A 13,901-nucleotide genomic window follows, 5' to 3' on the forward strand; every position below is an offset into this window, starting at 1 on the left:
TTCTTTACAATCACTACATTAGTGATCATTTCTAAATCTGAAGAGCCTAGCAAGCCTTATGTTGTGATAATCACATCTGGAAAACTTATAAAAATGCCTTATGCACAAGGTCCAATTTGAACTTATTCCGTAAGTAATTTTAAGGTTCTACTACATATCCATCTGCTCTTATATGTTTATTCAGAAAAGTGCTGTCTTCAGCAGATCTCTTTTAATATAATGAGTTCACTTTTTCAAAATTGCCTAGATTTCAGTGGGGGTACTAGTACCATTTGCCATCTAGTCAACTCGGACTCCTGGCAACCCCACATGTCAGAGTAGAACTGCACTTCCCAGGGTTTTAAATGGCTGATTTTCAGTGGTAGATTGCCAGGCCTTTCTTTTGAGCTGCCTCTGGATAGACTCAAACTTCCAACATTTAGGTTATCATTGAGCTTGTTAGCTGTTTGCACTACCCAGGGACTCAGTGGGGGTAGGGGGTTGGAAATGCCTTTATTCATTTAGTTAACAAACATATATTTAATACCCCAAGCAAAGCTCAGTGACAGATGATGGGTTATCAACCTCAAACATTTAGTTCCTTCCCTCAAGGAGCTCACAGCTTAATGGGGAGACAAGCAATTAAGTAGTTGAAATTGAGTGTGGTAGATAATATGAGAAGGAGCTTAGGATGGGGAGACCAATAACCTAAGATGGTAGGAGGAACAGAGATCACAGATTTTCTCAAAGAGATTATAAGACAGGCAAGTAGGACCTGGCAAAGTTAAGATGGGAAAAGACAGGGCAGAGGATGAGGTAAGGATGAAAATCATTCAAAGCCAGGAGCAAGCCATGTAAAGTACAGACTGAATATATTCAAAGACCTAGCTAAAGCTTTATAGGGCTACATACAACCAAAAATAAACACTGGTTACTGTGGTGGTGGAGGGTGGGGATGATAGGAGTAGTATAACAAAATAAAATCCCTGTTGGAGGTAGGCAGGGAAGAAATTTTACGAAATTGATAACAATGAGTCAAGGAGATAATTATCTCCTAAGGAAGATTAGGAAACTCTGTTGGTGTAGTGGTTAAGTGTTATGGCTGCTAACCAAAGGGTCAGCAGTTTGGATCCACCAGGCGCTCCTTGGAAACTCTATAGGGCAGTTCTACTCTGTCCTATAGGGTCTCTATGAGTTGGAATTGACTCCATGGCAATGGGTAAATGGTAAGGAAGATTAAGACCTAGCATCAAATTGTGGCAATTGAGATGATTAAAGAAAAAGAGATCACTTTGAGTTGGACCAACTGCAGATGGTTGCTTCTGGAAATATTAGAAACATGCGAGTTCCATTGCATCTCAAGAAGAAAATCCTATCACTAAAGTCTAAATAGACTCAAAAAAATAAATTTTTTCAGAAAACTATTTTAAAGTATAATTGTGAATTTTACTTACTACACTTTATTTTTCATTTTAGATGAATTCACTCTGACATTTTTCAGGCACAAATTATGATTAAATACTGAAGGCTCCCCTGTATATAATCAGATCTGCCTAAGGAATTGGAAGACCAGATCAAAGAGTCTTCCAAATTTTGTAAACCCAGATTTTGAGCAGACCAAAAAAGCATCTAGGAAGATGTAGAATTTTCTCTTTAGAAGACACAAATTTGGTTAAGGTATGTTATTTGCTGAGTGTGATGAAATAACTCTAGTGTTTCTTAGACTGTCCTTAGAGAAAAGAGCAACCCCTTTGGTTAAATAGATTAAAACTCCAAAAATTCTTCCACTTACCTAAAAGTGGATTCTTTATTCATGTTTCAAGGCTAATTACCCTCATTTGTGGGCCAGTAAGGTACAAGTCTGATATGCTAATAACAGAGGTATACTCCGTCCTGAACAAGACATAGCCCCCATATCAACTGAGAAATATTCTCAACTATTTGGATGGAAATCATCCGGACTACTCCACAGTAAATGCTCAAATTGGAGGGTGGCGGGTGGGAATGAAGACAACCACTGAAGCCAGAAGAGATTCTTGGATTCCCTTCATGGCCTGGAGGATTTAAAATATATATATATATATTTTGCAATTAAGCAAAGCCTAATTTTTTTTTTTTTTAGAGACAATTTAGAATTGTTTCCTTGGGGAAAGTGTATGCCCAATATTTCAGCCCACAAAGTGATTAAGCAATTTTAAAATTTTATATAATCAGCAAATATTTTAAAATACAAATAAGTATATATACAAACAAATAAATAAGTAAATGATATATAGACTGATGGAGCTCAAATACCAAGAGATCATATCTTTTAAGGTAGAATTCCCAAATTTGTAAGTGTATAGAAACGAATGTAGTATCTGAACTACCACTTCAAATTCTCTCTAGCATTAACGATGTACTGACTTGTGAGAAATATGAGGAAAATCAAAGTTACTTCTGTTTGTCTGTTATGAGGGAGGAGGAAGAGAGGGAAAGGGAAAAAGAAAAGGAGAGAGATATCTTTGCTAATCAAAAGATAGCAATATCAATCAAAAGTATATCAAAAACTGCCTTGCTCTAATTTCCATTACTAAGCAAAATACCAGAAGAGCTTGTTGGATGCTTTTTTTTTCCTTTAATCATGTTTTCATGTATGTAATCACATTTGTGAACACATTAGAGGGCTAAAGTTACTAGCATATGTTTCCAAGTATGTTCCATTATATTCCAACTGCAATTTTCTGAACACTAATTCACAGCTGTGCTTCAAGCTTACTCCTGCTACACTGAAGTAAATACCGTATATATTTCAGGAATTCTGTACAAAATTATATATTTGATAACAGAGTGACTGCTAATTCAGTAAACATGGCATAGCTGCATTGTATTCACCGTGGTACCACATGATTTCTGCATAATAGGCACACCATGGAGGGGAATTTGTATACATTAATATTTTAAAGTCAAATTCCTGAAATCCCTGTCAGCCATTTCACTTACCAGTTGGAAAAATTCCAGAATTCTATACCGTCATGCATAGGGGAAGAAAAGCCCATTTCAGAGATGACTGAAGTAATGATTAAAAACAAAGTTATTAAGATAACATAAATCAAAAGCATAGACAGGAAGAAAAGATAGATCACAACATATTGATTTAATCAGCTTCAACCCAGGCCTCCCAGCGGGTGTCAGGGATAGAGAGCCTCACACAGAAAATGGCTGCTCACTGGAGGGCAGTGACTGAGAATGATTGAGGCAGTACAGCCACCTCCCCACTGAGCACAGTATCTTTCACCTTTGGTACCAGTAATGTTCATCACATCTCTCTCTGTTTTCCTTGCTCCAGACAATGGCTAAGGGAAGAAGAGCTGATGTGCTTAAGGCATCGCAGTTCACAGGTGCCTGACTCACCCAGGACACTTGTATGCACTGATGGGAACATTTTTTCGTTCAATCACTTTGAAAGCCTGGATAATAGAGGAGCAGGACAGCTTGTAGCATAGATAACAAAGTTGTGTTTTTCTCCCTTATATCCACATGAAGCTTAGTTAGCAATTGCACCCAGCATTGATTTCGCTAGCAATACAGAGGTCTTTTTAGCTGTATGACACAGACATACGCTGAACAGCCTTTGATTTTTTCTTACAAGTTTGTTTTACAGAACTTGCCATTGCCAGCGTGTGTCACTTCAGTCATGATATAAGATCTACATCATCACTTTGGATTTAAGAATCACCTTTCCTACCCTCGTCTCTCTCATATTCTGCCAATCATTGGGTGTTCCACCATCTTCCCCACTGTAGACTCAGAAGTCCTGGGTTTCTTGTCTAGAGCTTGAATAAAAACATCACAGCAGTGCACAATTCTCCTGGGGGCGCCACACTCAGGGTTTCTTGGGCAGGCTGTGGAACTCTCCTAACTGGTCATGGGAGTTATGCACGTGCTTCAATCCGAGAACCGGCCCCTTAGTGGAAGCTTTTTGACAGAAGTCTCCAAAACGACTTTTCAAAACCCATGTCTGTTTATTTTCCTCTTTTTTTTTCCTCCTGGTTTGATGTCAGTCATCAATCCAGCAGGAGACAACTCATTTCATTTCTGTGACACACCATGATGGACTTGTGTTGCAACCCTGACTTATTTTGAGAACTTCAATTTCTCAAGCTGAAAGCTCAAATGTCCCATGGTTGGAAGAGCTATTGATCTGCTGTAGATGGACGGCTCAAGAGGAACTGATACATTCTTTACAGCCCTTTCTTTTTCTTTGCCTTTCCTGACCACTACATGATGCAGTCTTTCTGGGAGTTTGCTGTCATCTGCAAACTTTGATTCTGGCATCTGGTATATACTTTTTTTTTTTTTTTTTTACTGTAAGCTTAGTCCCCATGTAGTATTGCTCCATTTCATTTCAGATAAATTGTCTATTAACTTAAGAGTTAGTTATTCTTTGTCCATTTTGCAAAATCTCAGCCCTGAGATCAAGTGGTATCATTTCCAATGTGCCTATTTGGTGATTAAAAAAGAACAAGAAGAATGTGTACTATTCCTCTGAAATATGAGATGCAAATGTTACAGTAAAAACTTAGAATGTAAGCCATCATTAAAAAATATTAATATATAAACCTGCGATTAATCCAAAATGAGTACCACTTAAATAATGTCATTTTTTAAAACCCTGACTTGCAAAATTTCAGCTGGAAATAATCAGCTCTGTAAGTCCTCCTGTGAGGGGGGAAGGTCACACCACCAGCTGGAATTCAAGGGACTTAAACTACCCTCGTCTAATTTCCTTTCTCCAATGAAGAAATGTATTGGTTTAGAGGTGAAGAGTAGCATGATCAGTTGCTCTCTACCCATTCGAGACACCCAAAAGTAAATGTATGAATTCTCTTTGGCAGACTCCTTAAAAATATACCTTATTTTTATTTTAATTTTCTTTCTAATATTTATTCACAGTTATTAATATACTAAGTTGTATAAAAGACACTTTAGATGCATTTTCTTTATAGGACCTCTATAAAGTACATCTTATACTCATTTCATAGGTGAGGGTACTCAAATTCATAATTTGCTCAAGCTCTACAAGTAACAAAGGCAAAGGAACTGATGCAACCAGGCCTAATTCCATAATATGTAGGATCCTATAAGAATATAGAAATCATCTCAGAAGGAGACTTTAATAAAGGGACAGCTTGCAGATATGTAGCCAGGTTGAAAGGAACCGCAAAGATAGTGAGATACCCATAGGCTAACAAGAATGCAAGCTCTTAGCCTGCTTGGATTTGGTTGGGCAAAGGTAACAAAGCATAGATACTGGATCATAGTGAGAGCTGGAGCTTAGAGGAGAAGCATCCAGAAAGATCTACACCAGCGATAGAGATGTGGCATTAAAACTTCTCTTTTTATCCACCCTTGTACTTCCCATTAAGGAACTCTGGTGGCACAGTGATTGAGCGCACAGCTACTAACCAAAAGATTGGTGGTTCAAAACACACCAGCCACTCTGTTGGAGAAAGACGTGACAGTCTGCTTCCGTGAAGATTTACAGCCCTAGAAGCCCTAAGGGGCAGTTCTACTCTGTCCTGTAGGGTTTCCGTAAGTCAACTCAACGGCAATTTTTTTTTTTTTTGGTAGCTTCCCATTGGTTGGATCCCACTAGAAGTCAGCCGCAAAAGGAACCGGGGTGATACAGTCCTTGGGGATCAGGATTTCTGGGCAAAGGAGGGCAGAGAATGAATGGAGAAAGGTGGCAAGTCAGTAAACAAGTATGCAGTCTAATTTGCTAACTGGGTAGCAAGAATATTCCAGCTCTGAAATGTCCGCTCAGCTTTTCTCTGCCATGATCCATTTCCAGGAAACAATCCACCCCGTAAAAAAAAAAAAAAAAAAAAAAGCAATGTCTACATAAAACATTTGACAAACTACATAAAAAATAAAATGTTTCATATGCATTCATCTCAGTTTTGCTGAGCACTTTTTATTTATCCTGGAAGTGAAATGGGTGTATTTTATAAAATATATTTTCCTAAAATAGTGTATGATGTTAAAGTGTTCCTATAAAACTATACTTTTTCATGTCTAAAATATGTTTTAAGGTACAAATCATTTTGAACTATAACCCTAGAATTAGTTCTTCAACCTAATTCACCTGTTAAAATACGTGCATAGAAACTATTCTTGTTATTTCATTGTATTTTTTCACAATCTGATAACGTATACCTTCCTTTCCATTAATCATCTTTTTAAATGTTTCCATATCTTTAACTTAGTAACTGGCGTCTCTAATGCTATTAACATACAATAAGTAAAGATAAGCAGGAATGGAGAACAATCACAGAATGACTTCTCTGGCCATTCCCAACCCTTCAAAATCACAGCCCAGGCTTCCATGCCACCCTCATTCTCCAAAACTCTTCTCCCATGCTACGTATCAACCAATCTGGTCTCCCTCCTGTATAGAGTTCGTGTGATGTGTACTCTGTGGCTTTGCTCCTCTTGATCACATCAGCTTGAATGCCAATTCTCCATATTCAGAGCTGCCTTCCAAATGGCTTTCCTGTAAATAGTGTCCCTACATTTAGAACTATCTGCCCTCACTGCTGCCAGGGTTATCCTAATAGAAAAGTAAACATGATTATACTGTTTGTCCTCCTAATAGCTTCCTCTGACTCTCAAATACCCACAGGATGAAAAACTAAGCTTCTTAACTTGGCAAACAGCTGATTCACAGTCTGGCTCTAACCCATTCCTCCAGGCTCATCTTTCCTAGTATCACGTCCCACGCAGCCTATGCTCATCCAAAGCAAGGACACAGTCTGCCATTCACTCTGCCTTTGTGCTCAGCGTACCTGGATGTCTCTTCTTTACAAGCTTTGCAAGTCTGACAATACTTCATCTATCCATCCATCTTCTTTAAAAGTTTGACAGACGCCATCCATCCATCCATCCATCCATCCATCCATCCATCCATCCATCCATCCATCCATCCATCCATCCATCCATCCATCCATCCATCCATCCACCCATCCACCCACCCACCCACCCACCCACCCACCCACCCACCCACCCATCCATCCATCCATCCATCCATCCATCCATCCATCCATCCATCCATCCATCCATCCATCCATCCATCCATCCATCCATCCACTCTCCCACTTACAGATTTATTTATCTAACTTAATTTTTTTTTTAGCCAGTATTTTAGGCCACATACTCTAATGGGAGCTGGAGATTGAATGGTGAGCAGAGACAGACAGCTTTCCAGCATGAGGTTTACTAGTTGGTGGTGATAAATATGTGTCCAATAACCACACAAATATAATTACAAACAAAAATAAGTTTCATTATAAAGAAAAGAGAGATAGTTCCATGAAAGCATATAACAAAGCAATCTACCTTTGACTGGTGATATAGTGGGGAAGAGGACAATAGAAAAATCTCTCCTGAGAAAGTGATGCTTAAGCTGAGATATGAAGATGAGGAGAAAATGACTTGGCTAACATAGGAGGGGGAAAAAATAATCATGCAGAGCAGAGAGATTGGCATTTGCAAAAGCTTTTTACAGCAAGAAAACATAGTATGTTCAAGAAGAACAGAAAGAAGGGGAAAGAACAATTCTTTTCTAGAACAGAGACAGCTAGGAAGGAAAAATGTAAGATTTAAATGACGAGAAGGGATAGGCACTAGACCATACATGGAATTGTGGACCCTGGTGAATATGTTGCTGCCTTATCCAAATACTCATGTAAACCCATTGCCCGGTGAAAGGCAGAAAGCTGAGGTAGTCAGGTTTGTACTTGATCACCTTGGCTGTAGATAGAACACTGAAGTTGGGTCGGAGTGGAAGCAGGAAAGCCAGTTAGAAGCCTATTTCCATGGTCCAATGAGAGAGGAGAGTAGCTTCAACTAGGATGAGAATAGTAGAAATGGAGAAAAGAGGGCAGATTTATGAGATAACTGGGAGAAAAAACAGACAAGAGGAAGAGGACAAGATCAAGGACAACCCCAAAGTTTCTGATTTGTGGAACTGTCAGCTGAAACTTCAGCTGAAATACTTATTACTTATTTATGATATTCAAAATTTATTACTCAGGCCCATGTTAAATGTCATTTCCTACACATATTTTTTCTTGACCTCCATAAAGCAAATGTAAACATCCTTCACTGTGCTTTCACAAAGCTTTATCCATACCCTATTAAAGAAATTTCTGTATTCTTTTTATAAACTTAATAAAGATTGTATTTTATTCTTCTTTGTTGCATCAGTGCTCAATAAGAATGTGTTGGACCAATGAATGAATGAATGAACTAACTTCATTTACACTTCATATAAAGAAGTTAGTCTTCTAAATAAAGCTACAGACACTCAAAATCCTGAATATAGATGAGATCTAATAGATGGTTTGGGTCAAAACTATTCATTAAAAATGGATGGGTAAAGCAACAAAGCAAGAAAGAGAGTCAGGGTTAGGAGGAGAAAATGGAATGTATACCTAATTGCCTCCATGGTCAACTGCCTCCTTTGCTATGAGACCAGAAAAACTGAATGGTGCCTGGCCATCATTACTGAATATTTTGATCCATGTTTCTATAGAAGAATTATGATCAAAAGGGAGAAAATATAGAACAGAAATTTAAACTTCTCATGGAACCCAGACTTTCTGGATCCGTAGTGGCTGGATGAACCCCCAAAACTATTGCCCTGAGATAGTTAAAACTTAAACTGAAAATATCCACTGAAGTCTTCTTAAAATTTTTAAACTTTAAACTGAAAATATCCCCTGAAGTCTACTAACAGAGAATGTCTGCCTTGAGCATTGTGCTCTTTTAAGAACTATCAGTATGGGATCAAATTGACAACAGCAACTGCAAAGATGAGATAGGAAGTGTAGGGGGCAGTCAGTTTATATTAATGAGGGAGGAACAACTCAGAAAAGGAGGGTGAGAATGGTTGCACAGCTCAAAGACTGTAATCAATGTTATTAAATTGCACATGTAGGAATTGTTGAATTTGTGTGTGTTCTCCTGTGTATATTCCAAACAACAACAAAAAATAAATTACTAAAAAAAAAAAAATAAATGGTTATTACTTAATTTGGTTAGGTTTAAATACGTAGAAAATGTAGAGATAGACTAGGGCCTTATTCCCCCTCATCACGTATGAGTGACCATTTCACTGCGTACTTTGACTTCTCTGATGTTTCTTCTTGATAGTAGAAACGACTCTATCGTCTACGTGACTTTAGTGGTGACTTCAGTGGTGACTTCCATTTCAGGTTAGTAACTTCCCTGATCTTGATCGTTATTGAACCAAAGTAGTTTTACCCTATCTATAATTTTTTTTTTTTTATAATTGTTTACAAGTCAGTTCAACAAACAGTTATAGAAAAATAAAGAGGAATAAAATAGATGCATTCTAAGAAGTATAATGAGGAATGAATTAAATTAATGAATATTACCAGGGTATTTTATTAATTACAATTTAATATAATATGACAATAACAATTAAATTTTGATGTATGTTAGCAGCGGCTTTACAAATTACATTTTGAAGATAAATTATGAGTACGATCTGCCAACTTTATTGTGATCTAAATTGAATTTTCTCTACTCTCTTCTTCCTTCTAGTCATTCTCTTCCCATTTAGCAGACCTGGAATAAAATATCTGAAGCACCGTAACACATAAAAACAGAAGAGTAGAAAGGTTACGTGCTTTGTTGTATTTGAAGTAACCTACAAATTAGTCCATTTTGTCTCCACATACGCATTTATAGATATAAAAACATGCATTTCTCAATAGCGTGCCTAAGTATTCTAAATATGATATATGTATTATTTAGTTAATCAAAGAGAAAGCCATTATCCATTTTCTAATTTTCTAATTGGGCCATTGGTGGTTCAGTGGTAGATTTCTAGCCATCCGTGTGGGAGATCCAGTTCTGTTCCTGGCCAGTGCTCCTCATGAGCTGCCACCACCTGTCTGTCAGTGGAGGCTTTCATGTTGCTACGACTTGAAATAGATTTCAGTGGAGCTTTCAGACTAAGACAGACTAGCAAGACACTCCAGGGGATCTACTTCCGGAAATCATCCAGTGTAAACCCCGTGGATCACAATGGTCTGATCTGCAAGCAATCATAGGGATAGTGTAGGATTGGACAGCATTTTATTCAGTTGTGCATGGGGTTACTGTGAGTCAGGAGCCAACATATGGTAGCCAACAACAACAACAATTTTCATATAGTATCTTTCATGGATTGAATTATGTCCCCTGAAAAACGTGTATATCAATTTGGCTGGGCCATGATTCAAAGTATTGTTCGGTTGTCCTCCATTTTGTGACTGTAATTTTACATTTAAGAGAGGATTAGGGTGGGATTGTAACACCCTTACTAGCATCACATCCCTGATCCAATGAAAAGGGAGTTTACCTGGGATGTGGCCTATACCACCTTTTATAGTTCAAGAGATAAAAAGGAAATAGAAGCAAGCAGAGAGTTGGGGACCTCATACCACCAAGAAGGCAGTACCAGGAGCAGAGCTCGTCCTTTGGACCTGAGGTCCCTGTGCAGAGAAGAACCTAGTCCAGGGGAAGATTGATGAGAAGGCTGATAGAGAGAGAAAGCTTTCCCCTGGAGTTAATGCCTGAATTTGGACTTTAAGCCTACTAGACTGTGAGAGAATAAATTTCTCTTTGTTAAAGCCATCCACTTGTGGTATTTCTATTATAGCAGCACCAGATGACTAAGACAATACCAAAAAAAAAAAAAATCTTCCTGAAGTCTAATATACAAAATATTTGGGTACAGATGACACACCTAGTTCTAGGAGGATTGCTGTTTAAAAAAAAAAAAAAACAAGAAATGGATGCTGTTCCTTCTAGCTTTTCACAGAGTGTATTGCAATGATGATAATAACAATTACGAGGATAATAGCTAACATTTATCAGGTGTTTGTTACCTGTTAGATACATTTATCGTTTTATTAAGTCTTTATTCCACATCTGTGGTAAGTACGATGTTTATCCTCATTTAATATGTGAAGTAAGTAAGATTTAGAGAGACTAATTAACTTGCTCAAATCACACAATCAGTAAGAGTTTAAGCATGGATTGAAATCATATCCATCTGCTCCCAGTGTCTGACACTTCAGATAGCCATTTTTTTTTAATTATTAAATTTTTTTTTTTTTAATTATTAAGTCCTCAATTTCCAGTTCAGCAATCCCAAGTGTTTTCCTGTTTGTTTGTTTGTTTTATTTTGTTTTTACTTGAAGAAATGCAAGGGTTAAAAAATACTAGCACAGTGAATATCTTTGGCTTGTCAGCCTAGTACACTATTTTCTCTGTATTGCCCTTCTACCGCTCCACGAACACAGTTCCAATGTCCTATATATTTCTGCAATATGCCCTTGCCTTCTAGACACAAAACTGAGCACTGTTCTTGGACAGGACAATATATACCTTTCCAAGGAATCTTGGAGAGACTGCAAGCTCAGATTTAGGTCTGTTGATGGTGCAAACAGTTTGCACTCAATTATTAACTAAAGGTTGTCAGGTCAAACCCACCCATCAGAAACATGGAAGAAAGGCCTAGCCTTCTGCTTTAGTAAACATTACATCCAAGAAAACCCTATGGGGCAGTTCTACTCTGTAACACTTGGGGTTGCCATGAGTCTGAATTGACTTGATAGCAAAGAGCTTGGTTTTTGGTTTTAAGAAATGTTTCAGTCTGATGTCTGAACATATATCCTGCAAAATGGATCTACGTCCACTGCCACATGTACTGAAAATGTACTGTGAGATCACACATTTTAAAAGAAAATGTTGCATTTCTGTTATTCCTGGATTTTAGCAGAATTCCTGCATAGCTTTTATCTTTCTTCTTCCTTCCTTCCTTCCTTCCTTCCTTCCTTCCTTCCTTCCTTCCTTCCTTCCTTCCTTCCTTCCTTCCTTCCTTCCTTCCTTCCTTCCTTCCTTCCTTCCTTCCTTCCTTCCTTCCTTCCTTCCTTCCTTCCTTCCTTCCTTCCTTCCTTCCTTCCTTCCTTCCTTCCTTCCCTCCATTCCATTCCTTCCTTTCTTTTTTTTTTGTAAGACAGCTTAATATCCTTATAATAAATCACCTTTTCCCTTAAGTTAAATGGTACCTGTAACTTCTCACCCAAAGGAAAAATTAAGCACAGCTACTCTAGTCTAATATAGTCTTAAAAATGTTGACTCTTGCTCTTACTGATTAAATTCTTCATTTGTCTATTAGTAATTCAACACCAAATATGATCAAGCGTGTACTCTTTGCCAGGCTGTTTTCTAAATATCAGGATATAAATACCAAAAAAAAAAACAAAACAGTTTCTGCCCTAAAGAAGTTACAGCATTACAAAAATTATCTCTCTCTTTACATAAAGATAAGAGTAGGAAGGTTAATGTTTTATGAAGGGGAAGGGTTTGCTCACATCTGATAGCAGGGACTAGGCTGGGGCAGGGGTTTAGAACACTGACTCAGACCAGTGTTATTCAGGGGGTGTGGAGTTGTTCTCATCACTGGCATCACAGATTTCTCCACTTCTGGAAAATAACACATTCACAGCTTGTGCTGGTTTTAGATGCATCCATGAAGCAGGCAATATTTTAGTGTCTTTCAACCCCCCACTTTACAATACCTTCTTCTCTCCTGACCCTAATAGGCCTATGACTCCTAGGTCCTCATGTTTTCCTTTGGGTGCTGAGATCCACTCAGTTGATATCTCTAGGCAGCTCTCCTGTTCTGAATGCATTCCACTTGCAAAAGTTCCAGTCCTTGGTCTTATTCACTCAGTGTCCTGAACTTTCCTTACTGAAGGCTAGCAAACCTGACAAACCAACCAGTGGAACTGTTTCAATGGATAATATTTAATTTGTACAGTTTTGCTGTGCTGTACATCAGAAGAACAAATAATGGCAGGGAATTAGGCTCACAGATAGGTTCATTTTTAAGATATTTGTGAGCAGATGGGATCATGGGGATCTTTTCAATTACAAATGAATATACATATTTAGATATTGAAATGTCTTTAGGAAAGCAGAATTATTTTTATTTTCTATGGAATAAATTGGTAAGCATACAAAATATGTGTTATCTGTGATGTCAAAGGAGCCCTGTTGGTGAAGTGGTTAAAGAGTTTGGCTGCTGTCTCAGTTATCTAGTGCTGCTATAAAAGAAATACCATGAGTGGATGGCTTTAATGAAGAGGAATTTATTCTCTCATAGTTTAGGAGGTTAGAAGTCCAAATTCATCATTCCAGAAAGCTTTCTTTCTCTGTTTGTTCTGGGGGAAGGTCCTTGTCATCAACCTTCCCCTAGTCTAGGAGCTTCGCAGCACAGGAGCACCCAAGTCCAAAGAATACGCTCTGTCCTGGGTGCTGCTTTCTTGGTGGTATGAGGTCCTTCTGTCTCTCTACTTGCTCCTCTCTTTTATATCTCAAAAGAGATTGATTTAAAACAAACCTAATCTTGTAGGTTGAGTCCTGCCTCATTAACATAACTGCCTGTAATCCTACGTCATTAGCATCATTGAGGTAGGATTTGCAACACATAGGAAAATTGCATCAGATGACAAAACTGTCAGATGCTACTAACCAAAGTAGGATGTAGAGCATTTTCTTTATGAACTAGCTTATGCCAATTGACCTAGATGTCCTCTGAGACCATGGTCCCCAGCCCTTAGCCCAGTAACTCAGTCCCTCAGGGTGTTTGGCTGTGTATGAGAAGTTTCTATGACTTTGCCTTTGTCAAGTTGCGCTGACTTCCCCTATAATGTGTTCTGTCTTTCTTTCCCTTTACCAAAGTTACCACTTATCTACTACTAGTTAATGATTTCTCCTCCCCACCCCTTGTACCCCTAGTAACCTTCAAAGATTGTTTCTATCTGTGTGTAAACCTTTTTTTGAATTTTTACAATAGTGAT

The sequence above is a fragment of the Elephas maximus genome, chromosome 6 (assembly GCF_024166365.1).
Source record: "Elephas maximus indicus isolate mEleMax1 chromosome 6, mEleMax1 primary haplotype, whole genome shotgun sequence".
In the NCBI taxonomy this organism is placed as follows: Eukaryota; Metazoa; Chordata; class Mammalia; order Proboscidea; family Elephantidae; genus Elephas; species Elephas maximus.